Source organism: Mya arenaria, chromosome 15, assembly GCF_026914265.1.
Source record: "Mya arenaria isolate MELC-2E11 chromosome 15, ASM2691426v1".
Taxonomy (NCBI): Eukaryota; Metazoa; Mollusca; class Bivalvia; order Myida; family Myidae; genus Mya; species Mya arenaria.
Window position 1 is genome coordinate 57,323,346 of NC_069136.1, and position 20,424 is coordinate 57,343,769.

Below are 20,424 nucleotides of genomic sequence, written 5' to 3' on the forward strand. Positions count from 1 at the left end.
AAGCCAAGAAAAATATATTAGTGTCAAACCGACGTGAGGACCTTATAAACTGCTGTAATGAACCTAAACGGTTTTGGTGTAAAATAAACAGTGCTAAGCGAACCAGATCGAACACAAGCGATTTAATAGACAGTAGCCAGTGGTTATCGTATTTCAAATACTTGTTTTCAACATCAGAGGCCGAGAACCCACAGGCGCGGTTTGATGATTACGTTAGCGAGCGATTAACAAGGGAAACAAATACGTATGTCTTAAATGAACCTTTTACAGAGAGTGAGGTGTCGGATAGTATTAAAAGTCTGAACGGAAATTGTGCATCAGGGGCCGATGGACTGAGTATGGAGATGTTTAAAATCACTTCAAATAAAACTGTGCCATTTTTGACAAAACTGTTTAATGCTATTTTTGAAAAGGGTATATATCCTGATGGGTGGGGAGAGAGTCTTATATGCCCCATTCACAAAAAAGGATCAAAACAAGAGCCAAATAATTATAGGGCTATATCATTATCGAGTAGCCTTAGTAAAATATTCATGCAAATTCTTTCCAAAAGACTCATGAACTGGTCCGATGATAACTCGATTATCGACGAATCGCAAGCAGGCTTCAGAAAAGGATACTCGACGTTTGACAATATTTTCAATTTACAGTCTGTTATTCAGAAATATACTACTCGCCAACGTGGGCGGTTTTATGTATTTTACGTGGACCTGTTCAAGGCCTTTGACAGCTGTAAACACCAAAAGATCTTCGAATGTTTGTCCAGGAACAATATAAATGGCCCGTTCTTGCAAATATTTCGCTCAATGTATAGTAAACTGAAAGCAAGTGTTAAACTCAAACATGGACTGACAGATATCTTCCAGTGTGAATTAGGAACAAAGCAGGGCTGTTTGAGTTCACCAATAATTTTTGCCCTCTTCATAAACGATCTTATTGGTTACTTAAGACTAAAAATGAACAATGGTGTGGTAAAAGCAAATGATATTGATCAAGTATATGCCTTTATGTACGCAGATGACGTGTCTGGGTTTTCAGAAACCGCCATAGGCTTACAGAGACTTATAAACAATATATCCCAATTTTGTGACGAAGTAGGTATGCAAGTTAATACAGATAAATCAAAGGTGGTGGTTTTTAGAAACGGTGGGCCACTAAGAGCTTATGAACAATGGTATTATAAGGGGAAATTACTTGAAGTTGTGTCCTTTTATAAGTATTTGGGTGCATACTTCACTCCAAAACTAAGTTGGTCAATGACAAAAGATATGCTGTGTAAACAAGCTTCAAAAGCACTCATTACAATATATAAATATGAAAAATACTTTGGACATTTCAAACCCTCTCAATCTTTTAAATTATTTGATGCAATGGTTGTGCCGATCCTTTGTTATTCATCCGAAATATGGGGCTATGAACTTTCCATAAACACAGAAAGAGTGCAAATAAACTTTTGTAAGAGAATATGTGCAGTGCATACAAATACAGCAAACTTCTTCGCACTTAGCGAATGTGGACGATTACCGTTATTTGTCAATTATATGACAAGATGTATTAAGTACTGGACGAGACTTCTACAGATGTCACCACAACGATACCCACGGCAATGTTACCTGATGTTGCGTAGACAGTCAGAAGCAGGAAGAACCAACTGGACGTCCCATGTTAAACAGCTACTGTTTCAACATGGTTTCGGTTACGCGTGGATTGCAGACGAAATCGGTGATGTTAAGACATTTATGGCTGCATTCACTCGAAGACTGAAAGACTATGCTTTACAGAAACTTAATGCTGACATAAACTCATCGGCAAAAGCAATCTATTATTGCCAATTTAAATCATTACTTGACATTGAAAAATATCTAACACTTAATATGCCATATTCACATAGAAAGGCCCTTTCGAACTTTCGATGCTCGTGCCATAAATTGATGGTAGAAAAGGGAAGACATGTGAATATAGAACGACAGTATAGATTTTGCCCATTTTGCTTAAGTCGAAATGTGTACACTGTCGAAGATGAATTACATATGCTGTTAATTTGTCCACTTTATAACGACTTGAGAAATGAACATTTTATGCCACAATGGCTAAATACATTTGTGAGTGTTACTCTATTTAATGCTATCATGTCGAGTGATCAGGAAGAACATATACGTTGTTTGGCAAACTTTTTACTAAATGCATTTTCTTGAAGAGATGCAACTATTCAAGTTTAAACAACATTCAATTACGAACATAATTATATGTTACAAACATGTTTAAATATTGCCTATATACTTATTTATGCACCAATGTTATCGTTCCATAACCATTATATATGTCACTGCACATACATGTGCATGTCTATTTATTATTTAAATTATGAATATGTCATCTATATAACCAATGTGATACTGTGTATTTTGGGCTGGAGGCCTTGTAGTACGTAATAAACTATTCGTATTCGTATCAAGCAGTAACCATGGTTTATGCAAATCTGCGGCTCGTTAGGCAGTGCACGGCATTGAAATCTAAAGCAATCCAAACTATGCGTGTTAGAGGGACTCGCTTATGTGATTGTAAAAATGCACTTTTTTGTGGATTAAAAGCCTGGGGAAAATGCTGCTAAACATGAGCGAGTACCTTTAAAGCTGTAGCATATTCACCAGACCAATTGGCTTTCGCCAACTAAGTTGTTTCGGAACTCCATATGATTCATGCACTTACTTATAATAAGATAGTATACATCAATAGTCAAACATAATCATATATAACTTTCCCAATCATATTTTAAAATGGCAAGTATTGCTTGCACTTCCTTGTTTAAGGGAATGGACTGAACGTTCATTTAATACATGCATTATAGTAGAATATAATTTGAAGGAGCATAATACCAATAGGAGCCTTAATCATAATGAAACATGAACTTTTTGTGTTCTAATTACGATAACCTCGAATTTGAAAACTGTTATAACCTAAATGTGTCAGTGTTTTTAAAGCACAACAGTACAGCTTAACAGCATAGAAACATTTCATGAGCACATTGGTTTGTGTTGTGGACGTATAACATGTAAGTTGAGCGAGCTTAAGCCAATCTGTGGGCCCACAAATAGTGTTTAATTAGGCAAGTTATATTTGTTTGCATTTATTTTAGGGATGGCAACGAGTACCCGAGTACTCGATCCATTATATATATAAAAAAATCGAGTACTCGAGTAGTATACACGGGTATACGAAAAAAATAGATCTTTCGCGTTTCCAAGCCGACAATTAACGGCCCGTCTAATCCCCGCGGTGTTCACAATTGACCCTATTTAATAAATTTATTTGACAGTTGTAGTGAGAGTTGCAAACTATCAACAAAGGGCCCTAATTTGCAAATAACAATGATGTCAATTAGCGAAGTTTTGATAGCGGTTCATCTCCTACAGAATTGAATTGTTTACCAATTTGTGTGTTTTCACTTTTCACCAATAATTGAAGTTGACGAGCGAATTAGTAACGACCGTTATGTGCATTGATTCTGTTCTGTTCATTGATTCCAACTCAACTCAACTCAAACAACGTTTATTCTCTCATACCATAAACTATGGCAAATGAGGTATATAACATGAACATAAATGACATGGCGGCAGATACATGTTTAAATTTAGAATATGATACCCAACATGGGTATCGGAGAGTCATGAATTTAAACACACACAAACATACACACATTACATATATTTTTTGAATGTGTATTCCTGCAATTTCTAACAAAAAGACACTTGTGGATTAAAGTACTATACTTTCTATTCCTATATGCATTCATTTGTATCGTATCACATACACATAGACGTAACTCGTTGATTAAATCACGATACAAATAAGCTGTACATTTAGTATATGCTAAGGTGTACATTTACAATTAAAAGAATAATACAACCATATCAATTTTCTGTAATTGAAAATCAGTATAGTTAAAAATGACACAAAATTACAACCAACCAGCTATCTAATCTTTGAAAAAATAGTAGTTATCAATCTAAACAAATTTGTTTGCATTTGCTTGTTGCTTGAATTCATTAATATTTCTAACTTATATGTATTAGGGTGTCTATAGAAGTATGGTTTGAGAAACTGTTTCCGTTCGTCATTAAAAAGGTTACATTCAAACAAATAGTGAAATTCATCACCAACTTTATTAACACAATGATTGCATACTCGTTCATTTAGTGGTATTCTTAGCCAGTTGCCAGTTTCAATAGGCATACTGTGATTTCTTGTTCTAAATTTTATAAATGAAAATAATTGCTTGTGTGGCGTTTTACTAAGATATTTTTCAAGGCCAAATTCTTTTTTGAAAATTCTGTAAAAAATACTATTACTTGCATTTGCTATATTCGACGCCCAGTCATTTAAAAATAGATCATTTAACTAAGCCATAAGTTATTCAGACCGCATTTTATAAGGATCGTTTTAATGAAGTATACCCAAGGAAATTTTTTCTTTAAAATGATATCATCTAAAGGCGATGCTATATTGTATATTACTCTATATATCAGGGATGAGAGCTTGTCATGAGTGTTATTGTTAGGAAAAAGTAATCTCCCCCAAAATGCTATACTTTTTTCTTCTATATTAATCGATAAAGGTTTCATTCCTGTTTCGCCGTATATCATGTAGTTTGGCGTTGAGCGTTTCAATTTGAGTATATATTTTAAATATTTAAGTTCAACTCTTTCCAATATTTCATTGATTCCAAAACCCCAGATTTCTGAACCATATAGCAAAATAGGTTAGATTGTTTTATCAAAAAGTTCTATTCTAAGGTCAATGGGTAAAGATAAACGATTGGAATTTCGGATCAGACTATACATTGCTCGGGTGGCCTGAGCAGCTATATGCTTTTTGCAGCTAGCAAATGAACCGGTTCTACTAAAATAGATCCCGAGGTATTTATATTCATTAACAACCTCTAGAGTGTTATCTTTGAATTTAGAATTATATAACTTTTGTCGGCCTTTACTGAAAACAACTATATTTGATTTTGTTGTGTTGACTGTTAATTTCCATATATCACAGTAGTTGGAGTATGTGTTTAGAGCGTTTTGTAACCCGTTTTCAGTTTCTGACATGATTATTGTATCATCGGCATACAGCAGTATAAATAGTTTTAGAAAAGTGTGCATACTGTCATTATGAGCATTATCTTGAATGTCAACACCATCATTTATTATATTTTGAGCAAAATACGAGTGTAAATCGTTTAGAAATAGTAAAAAAAGAAGCGGAGAAAGATTTTCACCCTGGCGGACACCAATATTACTTGGGAAGAAGTTTGAACATTCTGAGTTGTTCGATACGCATGACTTAATATTTTTATACATATTCTGAATCAATTTCAGACATTTTCCATTTATATTTGTATTAATCATTTTTTGCCACAGCCCAGATCTCCAGACTGTATCAAATGCTTGTTTCAAGTCTATAAATGCACAAAATAATTTCTTTTTTTCTATTATGTAAGTTCTGTATTAAGTTATTCAATATAAACATGTTGTCCGTAGTGGAATAACCTTTTCTAAAACCGGCCTGACTACGATCAATAAGGTTATTAGATTCAACGTATTTATCAATTCGGTTATTCAGTATGCAAGTAAACAATTTACCAAGGCAACTTAACAATGTAATTGGTCGATAATTTTCTGGACGGCTAGGGTCTCCTTTATTCTTATATATAGGATTAATAATACCAGTTGTCCAACACAAGGGAATAATTCCTTTGTCCAGAATTAAATTGAATAATTTAACATATATATCCTTAAATATGTTAAATGTGCTTTTGACATGTTCATTTTTTACTTGATCAATCCCACACGCTTTATTATTTTTTAATGTTTTAATTGCTTTTTCAATCTCGTCAGCAGTAATTCTTAAATTTATTTCTTCATTGATTTCATTATTCGCCATAGTTTCTTCATTTAGTGAATCTATCTCTTGCGAAAAATTTACAGTTTTGAAAAAATCATGAAGATCAGAAAGACTGGCGTCGTTTTTACTTTTAGATTTATTACCTAAACATTTCCAGTATTTGCGCGGATCTTTGTTCTTCAAGTTTCGCAAGTTTCTTATATTTTCGTTTTTGTCTCTATTTTTAAATACGGTCATTGTGGACTTGTATATTTTACTTTTGCTTTTTAGATTTTCCTTGTTTTCTATATTTCTACGTAGTTTATACATATATTTAGCCCGATGAAAATCCCTGCGAGCTTTTTTACATTTATTTCCAAACCATTTTGGAACCTTCGTAGTATTCTGATCGTTTGATTTATTGCAGTCTATATATCCAAATGTACTTTCACATGATGATTTGAATACGGTATTTATAGACTCTACTATGTCATCTGCTATTTGTTGAGTAAACACGTTTGTTTCAGAACAACTTATGAGACGTTCAAGTATAATTGAGACTTCATGTTGATCAACATTTTCGACGAAATTATTACATTTTTTATTTTCCCATTGTTTCAGTTTGTCTCCCTTGCATACAGCATTATGTATGTCATTGTCTATTTTAAAAGTGTAACTTAAACTAACTGGAGTGTGTGCATCAGATAGCATTGGACAAAAGTCCATAACATTAAGACAATTTATGTACTTAAATAAGCTAGCGCTACACATAAAATAATCAACAGTACTAACTCCCTTACAGGTTGGTTTACCTAATATATCAACATTTGTACGGCCATTCATGATATAAATATTATTTAACAATAGAAAATCGATAAGCCTACATCCATATTCCTGAATGGGCGTATTTTGTGCAATGATTATCATAATTAATTGGAGGATATCACAATTATGGAAAAATGAATATTAATGAGGAAAACAACAATAATTCAGTATGAAATAGTATTTCTTAGAGTAAACAACAAAACAATTTATAAATAATTTTCGTTTGTTGTAATTCTGAATGTTGTTCATTATTGAGTGTAGTCTCGATCATCTAGACGCTCGAATATCACCCGAGTTTTACTTTCCATTTATATTGTAGTACACATATACGTATAAAATGAAATGAAAACGACAAATTAAAAGCATAAAACAATATTTATTTTTTATTTTATTGATAAGGTACAGAATGACACTCTTATTTAAAGATGAAAGAGGTATAACGCGCATGCGTGTAAAATGGCGGTTGGAAAATTCGAGCAGTGATAAAAAATGGATTTCTTTATTGTTTTATGAAGGATATAATTATTTAAACTAAATGAAGTGTATCTCTATGGACTTATTAAGCACTTTTAATGACAAGGAAACGAAAAAATCAAAAGCTTCGCCAGGAGAACAACGACAAGAGACTCCAAGTAAAAGGCGGGAACAAAAACGAAAACAAACAATGGACATTATCAATAATAAAAGCAATGACAAAGGTCAGGGTAGTAACAGTGGTATTACAAATAGCCAATATCAACTACCGCAGACCCCACAGGCACAGTATTGCAGCCCGGGTTACATGTACCCATAAATACAAGAAATACAAAGCATGGATAGAAAGATCAATGATCTTGAGAGCAAGGTGCGTGACATCGAGCGGTCACAAATTTGACAGCCAAACCTTATCCGAAATAAGTAAACAACATAAAGACTTAAATACACTGAAATCTGAGATATTAGATCTAAAATGCCGCAGTATGCGTGACAATTTATTGTTCCACAAAATTCCTGAGGAAAAAGATGAAATCTGCGAGCAAAAGATACTACAGTTTATTCAAGAAAAGCTTAAAATAGACAATGCAATAGAAGTAATACATCTGCAGACAGCGCATCGGATCGGTCCCTACCAAGGCGATAAGACCCGGCCGATTGTGGCCAAGTTCTCCGACTTCCCTGATCGTGAGAAAGTTCGTCGGGCGGCGAAGGAACTAAAACAGTACGGGATCTCGGAACAGTTTCCTAAGCAGGTTGTGGAGCAGCGCCGGAAACAGGTTCCCATCATGCTCCAGGCCCGGAGTAGTGTTAGGCAGAAGAAGTGTGACAAAAGATATATTCATACTATGTATGTGTGACATCTTTAATAATATACTAAAAATAGAGTAAATCAAGTTCAAATGTATAAATAATAGAACTATGTTCCAGATGATGTTATTAGTCCAACATATGTCTTTGGTAATGAGTTTCCGTGCATATTATGTTCTAAGGAAGTAAGGCCGCGACAAGCATGCTGTGAAATGTGATACCTGCCATCGCTGGCAACACCGCATTTGCGGAACAGGTAAGACTTTGAAATAATACATATTGTAAAACCTGATGGACAATTGATGAGGATTTTATTTTTTAAGTAAGCTAAGTACTTGTATATTGGAAGTAAGTATATTGCAGTAAAAGGTTTACTATAAAAGCTTTAACGGTATACGTCGTTTATGAATTGCCAATATATGTATAGCTGAATAGGTATGTTGCGTTCAATTTTAGTTTTTAAGTAAGCTAAGTACTTGTATATTGGAATTAAGAATATTGCAGTAAAAGGCTTAATAAACAGGCTTTTACGGTATACCTCGTTTATAAATTGCCAATATATGTATAGCTGAACAAGTATATTGCGTTACCCAATGTATTTTTGAACCATGTAAAAAATCACTATTCACTTCAATGTAGATATATCATAAAAAGACGTATGTATAATGTAGAGAAATATTACAATTCCTGTATTTGGTATTGTTTATTGGGTGTTTATTTTAAGTCCCTATGACATGTATGCCATAGGGACCATTGACACGCATTTCACACATTTCAGTAAAGGTGTTAATATTTGACTGTATGGTATATGGTCACCTTGGAGATATGTGGTAAGTTATACACAAAACAACATGTTTAAGAAAATTTTGATAATGTATTTTAATCTCGCGAAAATGTTTTATTCAGGAATTTCCCTTGCTACGTATCTGGAGGCAGCAAAGAATGAAGCGAAAAACTCCATAAGTCCAATAAAATCAAACAACGTTAGATATAACACATTTAATGCACGTTTTGCAGGTAAAACAGACATCGCGTGAAACCGGCCGTCAATGACGATTGCGGAAGAAGTTCTTCTCGTGCCCCAGACGACGTGGCACGTCCAAAGAAATCTTTGTTGAAGCGGGCTGCCAACCGTGTATCTCCAACGCCAGTCTTTTATTTCCAAGACGGAAAAGTTAAATAGGATTGGTTTGATGCTGAATGTAAACACAAATATGACGTGTATTAAAACGCTGTATGCCAATTTAACCTTACATTTTCGGATACTGATCGAACTTCGCTGTATATGGCAAAAAAAGATTATAAGTGTCAGTGTCGGAGGTAAAAAAAATCATTCAACTTTATACGTAGTCGTAAAATGAACGATTTAAGAAGGAAGTCTCCGAGGGAGTTTTGGAAAATATTTAAAAACGGAAAAGAAGCAAATAATGGTGGTACTATTTCTAATGAGGAATTTCAAACTTTCTTCAGTAATCTTATTTCAGGTGGTGATTTCAGAGGCGAGGAAGAATATAATGATCTTATTGGGGAATTTGATTCTGGTTTAGACCATAACTCTACTTTCGAGTCATTAGATGTGCCTATTTCAGATGATGACATTTTGAAAGCTATCAAAAAGTTAGGTTCGAATAAGGCAACCTCTATTGACAACGTTTTATATGAGTATTTTAAGGTATCAGTACCACACATTATTAGACCATTGAAATCCTTTTTTAATCATATGATAAACACGAAATCGTTCCCTCGATCATGGGCAACTGGTATTGTTATTCCAATCTACAAAAAGGGAAACCAATCAGACCCTAACAATTACAGGGGGATAACTCTTTCTAGCTGTTTTTTTTCAAAATTATTTACTATCGTACTAAATGAAAGGCTGAAATTGTGGGCTGAAGAAAATAGTATTTTAACAGATGCTCAGTTTGGTTTTTAAAATAAGTATAGTACTGTTGATCCTGTCTTTATTTTGCATTCGTTGATTTAAGAACATTTTGAAAGAAAAAAAGAAGCTGTTTTGCTGTTTAATTGATTATAAAAAAGCTTATGATTGCATTGATAGAAGTAGGCTTTGGTATAAGTATATAAAATTGGGAATCGACGGTAAAATTTTGTCCATTGTTCGATCTATGTATAGCGAGGTGAAACTTTGTGTAAAAAATCTGGGATCATTGTCATCTTTTTTCAACAGTAGCCTTGGCTTATTTCAAGGGGAGATAACCTCTCCGACATTTTGCTCACTTTTCTTGAACGATATTGAAATGCATTTGCAAGAAAATGTAATTGACGACATTACTGTCGACCAAATTTCAATATATCTTCTGTTATTTGCAGACGATGCTGTTATTGTTTCAGAGACAAAGGATGGTTTGCAGAACTCTTTAAATAGTTTATATTCATATTGTCATAAATGGATCCTCACGGTTAACATTGATAAAACTAAGGTTATGGTGTTTAGGAAAGGTGGTAGGTTGGGCAATAATGATAAATGGTTTTATAATAATCAGGAAGTTGAAATTGTTGGATCTTTGAATTATCTAGGTGTTGTTTTTACCAATGGCTTTTATTCAAGCTGCAAAAACACTTGCAGGAAAGGGGTTGCGATCACTGCATGCACTTATTGGGCTGGTTCGTTATATTAAAGTTCCAATTAAGGTATTAGCCATGTAATACAACTCGGGAAACATCGGGTAACATCGACATATATCGCCACTCGCCGTAACAGATCGCGACGAACATCGGGCGTATTCGGCCTGTACCGGATGTTGCTATTTTTAGAAACAGAAAGTATTTCCAGACTATTCATAGGTCAATAATGGAATTTCTACATCGTAGGATTTGGAAACATTGTGATGTTTTTCTCATGAATATACGTTTAAAATAAATAAACACTAAAAGTACACGCTGACAGTTGATTACGATATATCTAACAATTTGAGTCATTACAGTTAAACATGGATTATAAGTGAAATATACGCGTAAGAGAAGATTTTCTCTCGAAAAAACGAACTGTCAACACGGCATGGAACTGGGATATTCGTATCAAAGGGCTCTGAATGTAAGTATCCTTGAGCAGTTTTATACGTTGATGTGTTCAAAAACGTTTTTTATAATTTATCTTTGGAATTCTTAAATCATTTTTATTAGCTAAATGTTTAGACAGCATGTTCATATTTTACATGTACTTATGTACATGTTACATATTTTTATATGTACTTATGTACATAACTTACGTTTAAGATATAATATGAGTATGTAATCTTTAAATTGATTGTTTTATCTTAGAAAAATATTAGACTTAAAATTTTGTTTAAAAATGATGTGTTTTGGTACGTGACCTATTTCTAACATACCACAATACATGTACATACCCGTTATTTGTTTGCAAAATGCATATTTTCAAAATTAACCTGTGAAAAAAAGTTGTATGTGGTTTGGGGCTTGAAACCGCATCTGCTAGGACACTATTGACATTCATTGGCTTGGTGTAGGTCTCGTTAAAACCCCATACTGTTGTGAATCATTATCAACCATATGCACAACAACTACACATTTGTGCCTACCAACCCTTACTCTTGGCTAAAACAGATATTAGTGCAAAATGTATAATACTTTTGCATTTGTATTTTACGGTGGTAGTTTCTGCTGGTTGATAATCAGAAGTCTAATTTCTTCCAGGCAGGAAAATGACTGAATATTACTTAGTCAACAACACTGGGTTATGAAGAATTCCAGCCTGCATTAAATACTATGTTGGATCCTTGAGAGCGGATTTGACAGCCATGTCCATCCACAAGGCAGTCGCATCTGATCGAGATGATGTGAGTATTTCATATAAAACATATTTGACTTGGTTTTTGTTTTTATAAACCTACTGTATTCAATAATCAAGTGGTGGTGGTGGTGGTGGTGGTGGTGGTGGTCAAGTGGTGGTGGTGGTGGTGGTGGTGGTGGTGATGATGATGATGATGATGATGATGATGATGATGATGATGATGAATTTTATTGATAAATTTAATAATTTTCTTTATATATATACATGTATGTATCAGCTTGTTGTTGTTTTTTCAAAATAATGTCGAGAAATATTAAACTGTTTATATTTTATTTTGTACATGTATGGCAGTATAATTATCTATACTAATTAGTTAGAAAGGCTTTAACGTACAACTTTTTTCCTTTACAGCACTAAACATTCTTGATGGGTAAAGTACCTGAAGGGGCATGAAAACCAAATCAGCATTGACTCAGCATTGAGTAGTTATCATCTGTGCACACACTTCAAGTACAAAGCATGGGAACAGACCAAACTTCAAATGTTGAAGAGTGAAGAATTATTGTTAATTAAACTAATTGTTAGAATACCAATGACAAAATAAAACAGATATACATCAAATTACCCACAGAGATTGTTTACATATTATAATATTAAAAAACAACAACATTAGTTGAGAACTTTCACTCTGATATTTTTGGAGGGGCGAGCCCACTTAGTGTTCTTGTTTTTTCACATATTTTAGTTTAAAAGTACACTCATTTGTTTTAAACTTTGTATTCTGAGTTAGTATCATAAGTAAAATTCATTTATTTGAAAGAGTACATTTTATGAATAAGTCCAATTAAGCTTTATAATTTTTTACAAAAAAAGGTTGATTTTTAAGTATTTTATTAGCTATAAAAAATGTATGGTAACATGACATTATGTATATTTTCTTCAAAACTGGACGGTAAACTATCATAAATTGTCTTTTAAATTGTTCAATAGACATCATAGATAATATCTAAAATGATTTCAGCAGCTTGCCTTATAGTTAAATATTTTTTATGAATTTTATAAAACTGCTATATATTTTCAAACATCGAAAAACTGCTCTTTTCCGAAGAATCATAAGATCAATCAAAATGATTTTTTCCATGTGTATCAATAATGTGTTCGTTTGAACTTTAGTTTTCTGTTAACTGAAGTTTATTTTACCAGAAACTGTTGTGTTTATTTCATAATCTCTGATAATGTGAAAAAAAATTCAAATATAGACAAAATATTTACTTGTCGCTCTTTGTAGCCCTTGGAGTTTGGGGGTGGGTGTAATGAAACATAAATAACTTTTTTTATTCAAGGTAAAAAATCTTCAAAATTTGGATAAAAGTCCCATAGTGTACCGTGATTATAACTATGTTGTCGGTTAAAGCTTTTAAAAAAGTGTGTATTACGCGGCTAATACCTTAATATCATGTTTAATCTCTTCGACTCCTATGTGTTATCTGTTTTAAACTACTGTGTGGGGTTATATGAATGCGGAAGTCTCAGAGAGTGTGCATAAGAAATTTTGTGAATGGGTTTTAAATGTTAAACAATCCACTAACACTTTGGCCTTATATGGAGAGTTGGGTAGGTTCCCAGTGTACATTGAACGTCATATTAGAATGGTGAAATACTTTTTAAAGCTCCACCCAGTAAAGCAAGAAAACTGTATTTTAAATGCTATATTACTTGATCAAATTTATAATGTAGGTAACAACGTGTCCACCAAGAGCTGGATGTCAAGAGTTCGTGACATCTTGCAATCATCAGGTCTTAATGAAGTATGGCTTTATCCTCGTTCTGTGAAAATTGAATGTTTTGTGCCTGTGCTTCGGAGTAGACTACGAGATATTTATATTAGTAATTGGAGATCTGGGTACGATTTATCCTCTGCTCTAGATGTATTCCGTAAAATTAAAACTAGTTTTGAACAATCAGCGTATCTCAGTCTGGTAGAAAATGCAAAATGGAATGAAACATGAACTCGCTGATCAGCCCTTATAATGTGATACCTGAGGAAACTATGATTCTGATACATTTTGATGGCAAACGCAGTATAAACACTATTTATAATTCCATTCGTATTAAATAACTTAAGTCCATTGTTTTTATTACAGATCATGAAGTTTAATTTGCATGACATCCACAACGCAATGGCCAAAGTGGACAAATATCATATTCAGTTTTATTTTACAGGTGAACTCATATACAACACAGTATTACCAATATTACCAATACCAATATAAGTACCAACATTGACTGTCAGAACATCAAGCAATAAAGCGATATACGTTTGACATTTACACTTTTTATACTAAAAATGTGTTACATATATGTTTATTTATTTTCAGTTATAATCTAAGTCAAACAATGTGTTATAAATCATAAATCTAAACGATATATTAACATCTCCAAAGCTTGCCGTGGATTCCATTTCGTAAACTCCTGCGTGTTACATTATACATGTATTGGTAAACGTGCTAGTTTGTAGTCTGGGAATATTTATCCGTTTACCCTAATGCATAATCATTTCTATCATTTCTTAACGGCTTCCTATTATCCACCAAGTTCAAATACAAAGGCTAGAAAATATATATAACGCAGAAATATTGATGCAGATCTTTTAAACCAAAGCATTCCGCATCTAGCTATATTATGCCCTCTAAAGTACTTCTTTGTGCTGCATACTAGACTTTGTTGGTATGTAAGCATGTTCCGTCACGAACGGAACGCACTGTATGAACTGCCAACGAATTGAATACAAAAATACAAACCAGAAAAATTTATACAAATATAGGAAAAACGTAACCGGTACCCTGACTTATACATAACATTCATTTTTAGATTCTTTTGATAAACAAAAAGCATTGCAACAACACGGATTTCCACCGACAAACCAACCAAAAGAAAATATAATCACCCAAAATCAACAAAATTTGCCACAAACTGCATATTAAATGTTAACCATATTTCATTTTAATCATATACAATGCGTTCGATTTAAAAACTGATTTCGTGATATAAATAAATATATTTTAATGCAATCTTAAAGTCCATCCAAGTAATGGTGATCAACGATCAATGTATTTCTGTCGAATAGTTCTTTCGGTTTGTCGTCATAACCGAACAATGTACAATCTTTCAATAAATACTCTCTCAGTTGACGCATGACTGTTAGTGGAATGGTCTGGTATGCTTGAATATATGCCTCTGTACGCTGATTCTTGATGGCTGATATATCTTTCCTGTTTCCAAGTTCGTTTATTACTGCATCCATGTACCTTTCTTCGGTCAAGGTCGATATTTCACTTTTCGAAAATGGAAATCTGCTTAGTTTTGAGATATATCCTCTAATTTGAAGGTTACACCAAACTCGAACTGACATATTGTAAATTGGGAAGTTTTTTAATTTACTACTTTCTTTTGTGCGAAATAATCTGAAAATTATCTTTCGCGCAGTATCGATGGCTGATTCCTGTTCAAAGTCACTAAAATTGATATTGATGTCGGGAAACTCATTCGTCCATTTACTTATTAAGTATTTGGCGTCATCTACAAAGGTTTCCAGATGACCAATGAATGTGTAGGGAATTGCGCATGCGTCGCATATCTCAGTCATCGGTTGAAAATGGGCGTTGATAGTTTTGTTATCTTTATAAAGTTGTACAATATATTGCACAAACTCCCGGAACGTGATATCGTATTCGTAATCCTTGCTACCATTTCTTATAGTATTTGCCACTTTGCCCCAGTTTTCTATCCAGCATCTACCTGTAGGTGTGTATACCTTATCGATGTACCCCGAGTAAAGACGTGCGTAAGGATTCCTTACAAATATAAATGCTGTAGTTAAATTTAATTCCGATTCGTTATCCATATGTTTCAGGTCTTTATAGTACTGTGCTCGATTTAATACTTTACTTTTAATTTCTTTTAATAATTCAGTTTCCGTTGGCCATGAATATGTTCCATTCGTGCCGACAACACTCAATACCTCTTTCCAAAACGTTGATGAAACTTTAGGTATAGGACAGATTAGAATGTTATGTCCTTCTTCAATGAGTTCATGTCCGTTCATATTTCCGACCGAATACTTTTTGTTTTGAGGGATTCTCATGTTCTTACACTCTTGCTTAAGTGCATTTATGCGAATTGCATTTATTTTTTCTACAGCAAAGGCACTCGCTTGATTCTGTCAAAAAAAGGTAAATGAAATAATTATATAATGTACGAACGTTGTAGATTTTCGTTTAATGTACTAGTTAGATTACATGATGAAATTTATTAATGATCAACACGTGGGGGAATGCGTAACGAATGAGCCTTTCTTGATCATTAAGGTTTTTCTCCAGGTCATATAACTGACTTATTATACCAACTCATTGGCTGTGACGTAATACGTTATATTTAAGATATAATTAAGATTTAATTAAATGGATATGTGTCTACATACTGTATGTTTAGTAATGTAGGGCATTTTTGATTGTCATTTGAATATGGAGATGGTTGACAGCCGACCTGGTACAAATGTACAAAATGGTCATGTTAATTACAAAAACGTGTATTCCTGTAGTTGTAAAGCTGTCATATGTAGACAACAAATTAGTATAAGAGAGATGATTTTGGATGTGAAAACAGAGGAGGGTTAGGCAAGGCAAGGAAAGCGGCCTTGGGTTCTTAAAGGACGGCAGTTAGGATGTGGGATTACCTTAAATGTCATGCTGTATTTTAAACTGATTATTAAACTTAGAAAGAACGTGGAATAATAAAGAACTGACATTCGAACGGTTGTTGTTTAATAACTTAAAGACTTCCAACAGTTTAAGTGAACACTTAGAGAGTTCTGTGGCTGTTACGTCACATGGCTGACACATGGTCAACGCTAAATCTGATACAGGGAGTGTTTATCGGATGAGTGAAAGTAGTCGGTAAAATTCAAAAGTTGAAATTCTTCATGATTAAGTGTGGTACTAAATGATTGACTTGGATGAAAGTAAATTTTGTATTCTAAGCGAAAGTAAGTTCAAAGTTAAAAACAAAAATAACTTGGTATTTATACTGATGATTGTTTTTATCAAAACACATTTACTACTGGCTTAATGCCATTCAGAATAAAATAAAGGATGGTATTTTAGAAACACTTATATCACAACACAATTTGTTGCTGCTTAATAAAAAAATAAAGGGTGTTCAACGCCGGTTGTCGAATTCAATTAATTTTAGTTTGTAAGTCACGTCTTGAACTTATTGATGATTGTAATTGTTTGTTTTGTATTATTTGTTGTTATCTTCGCGGAGCATATATTTGCACATCAGAACATTTTGTCATCGCCTTAGCGGCCGATATTGCAACATAAAAACAGGTTGTTCTAGATACTGTTTAAATTTTAGCCTACTAAAGGAAAACACAAGCTATGTGTTCTCTTTTGTTTACATTAAAAATATACAAAGGATATATTGTGTACTCTAGAAAATTCTGCTTTTGTTCTATGTTCAAACTGTACTGTCTTACCGTTTCCATAATGTTGTCTTCTTTTGGTTGTGGTGGAAAGTCGAAAGTATTGTGTGACGGCAGTTGATTTGGTAGTCTTTGTTCTGCAGATGAAATGCATATATTTAGGATATAGAAAATCAAAGAAGGTCATTTATAATACTTTATGATGTTATCTTGCAAAATCTCATCTTAACGTTTCTTATGTTAGTCACAATGGATTGGCAATCTCATTAAAATCATATCGTGACGTTCACTTCATTTCATAGCGTAACGTCGTGAAGCGTGTATTGGGGATCTGATTTTAATGAGATTGAATGGATTGGCAAAATGCGGTAGGAGGGTTCTTGGATGAATTCATCTCTGCTTGCTTAAAGTGACACTCGTATTTTAAATCAATACAAATACATGTAAAAAACCCATAAATTTTGAGTGATACATCTTTAACTAATTACTAAATAATGCATTAAAGAAAAAACCCAACTTACATTGAAAACTCCTTCAGTAAATTACCAATACAAAACGCGGTTTATAACGCAAAATATTTTTAACTACGGAGCAGATTTCTTCGGAAGATATTGCAATGTTTGGTGGTTCCAATTTAGGATTCTTGAAACTTATGTCTCTATTGATAAGAAAATCATTCATTTTGCCAATATGTGTGACATTAATAAAATCGGCAAAATAGTCTTTAAAGCCTTCTGTGCCAAAAGTGTACGCTGTACATCTTTTCTTAGAAAAAATATATAAATGGCTATTATGTTTTTCTTCTTTTTTTCTGGAAATGTTTGCATTTCATAACATCAAAAATGAAAGCTTGTGGACCTTTAACCCTTGTATTGGTCACATTTTATAGGTCGCCATCAGCGAAAATCAGCAGTGTTGAGGCCATTATTTCCCCAGGTTACGGCCTCCAAACTCTACCCTATCCGAAAGTCATGGTCATATCATTGAAATAAAACCAAAATCCACAACTTTATCCAGATTTAACAGAGTAATGGCACACGTGTAATTCATTTATTACAACATGTTTACTGAAACTCAGCACCCTATTAAAGGGACTAGACACCAGATGATACCCTTGTGCACCTTGGTATCCACATGTTTAAGGTCTCTGACCACATGAGTACCAAGTTTCATTTAAATGTCCTAAATGTTTGTAAGAGGTATCGCCTAGGTAACGGTCTACAACGTTTCATTTGAATATCTTACACTATGTATGACGTGTCGCTAAGTTTAAGGTGTGCCATGCAATTTAAATATTGAATGTTTTAATTGTTTGTATGAGGTATCGCCAAGGTAATAGTCTACCAAGTTTCATTTTAATTTGATGAAGGTTTGTATGAGGTATCGCCAAGGTTAAGGTCTACCAAGTTTCATTTGAATTTGATAAAGGTTTGTATGAGGTATCGCCAAGGTAAAAGTCTACCAAGTTTCATTTGAATTTGATTAAGGTTTGTATGAGGTATCGCCAAGGTAAAAGTCTACCAAGTGTCATTTGAATTTGATAAAGGTTGGTATGAGGTATCGCCAAGGTAAAAGTCTACCAAGTTTCATTAGAATTTGATAAAGGTTTGTATGAGGTATCGCCAAGGTCTACCAAGTTCATTTATATATCTTAAACGTTTGTATGTGTTGTCGCTAAGGTTTCAATTCTTGCTCGACGACGTCTCATATGATTCCAACGAAGCAGACTTCGCCGACGGTGACATTAAGGCTTTCACAAAAGTCCGACTGTTTGTTTTTTTAAATATCCGAGGTAAAAAATGGCACCATGTGTAGAATTCAATATACACTTTTCACAAGTGTTTCTGTGAGTTTGGTTAGTGGTCATCAAGCCGGACAAATGGGGGTTTCCGGGCACTCCGGTTTCCCCCACAATACAAGTCCATGCTCACACACAGCCTCGCGCAAACGAGAGTTACTTAAGAAAAGTTTTCATAACTTTCTATTCAATCGTTGTTTAATACATAATGTTTAAACAAAGATTTTCTAAATACTTGAAGTAGGTATTGTTTAAGACTGAGGTCGCCAATAATATATTGCGAAATCTCGAAATCAAGTATCGCTATGTTACGCTTTTCTATTAAAATTGACAATTATCTTAGAACAACAGTTTTATACATTTGGTTTTCAGCTATAATCAAACTTCTTATAAGAAATTGCTTCTTTACAAAAATAACTCAACTTAAGGTCTGCTTTCATATTTTTTTCATTGTCAAGTACATTTTAACGTCAAAATGCAGTTTAATACCATTTTATACCATTCTTGCTTTTGTACCTATCAAACATGAAGGACATTATTAAATTATATCTTTTTTACCCTAAAAGCTGCACATGTAATTCAAAAACGTGTAAATATGAAAATTACAAGATAGAGATTTAGAAAATAAACACTCAACCTGTGTATAAAATTAACATAACAAGTCCAATGGCCAACATAAATATCCAACATTGTCTCCTTTCCATAGTTTTCTCTTTTCTAAACTACCTACATATACTATAAATGAAAACGTTTACAAATTTTACAATATCTATATCGGAAAATCGCCATTTTGCCTCCGGCCATTTTTACAACTGGTTTTAATATGGTTCACAAAACATATTGAGCACGTGACAATCGCAACAACTCGGCCATTTCCGGCAATCTTTGGGATAAACCTAGTTAATTGGCTACAAGAATACGAGAATGTGATTTTGCCGCCGGCGATTTACTCAATTATCCGGCCTACGATAAGTAAACCGATTCAATAACGTAACCAATGTACCGAAATAAATAATTTATATTCGTGTCTCAATTAAGCCTTTTGGAAACTTGAAATAAGATTAAAATTAATTCAGAGACAGCTTGATTTTTTCGCCAGATGTAAATAAAAATGTCACTTGACGGTTGTAAACATACCACGCGTTTTAGAAATGGGCGAAGCCATGTTGTCTTACTTTAACAAAAAAACCCAATATTATTTCTGACGTCATCTGTTGGATAATTGGCGAGGTGTTCCGATTGGAGCGCGTTGTTGCCGTAAATGCCGGGCATGGAAAGTGTGTGACCAAACTGCGATCGGTTGTTTTCGTGAAATGATATTTACAAGAACGTTAAAATCACGAGCTGCGAAATAATGCCCAAGTATGCTTGAAAATTGAAAAATCC

At 33.6% G+C, this 20,424-nt stretch overlaps 1 long non-coding RNA gene across 1 annotated transcript; it reads left to right on the forward strand.

The window, feature by feature from the left end:
- The first annotated feature begins 10,968 nt into the window (after positions 1 to 10,968).
- On the forward strand, positions 10,969 to 12,281 carry LOC128219577 (uncharacterized). The gene is made up of 3 exons (XR_008258586.1): positions 10,969 to 11,038; positions 11,659 to 11,801; positions 12,167 to 12,281. It is a non-coding gene; the product is annotated as an uncharacterized LOC128219577 (long non-coding RNA).
- The last annotated feature ends 8,143 nt before the right edge of the window (positions 12,282 to 20,424 follow it).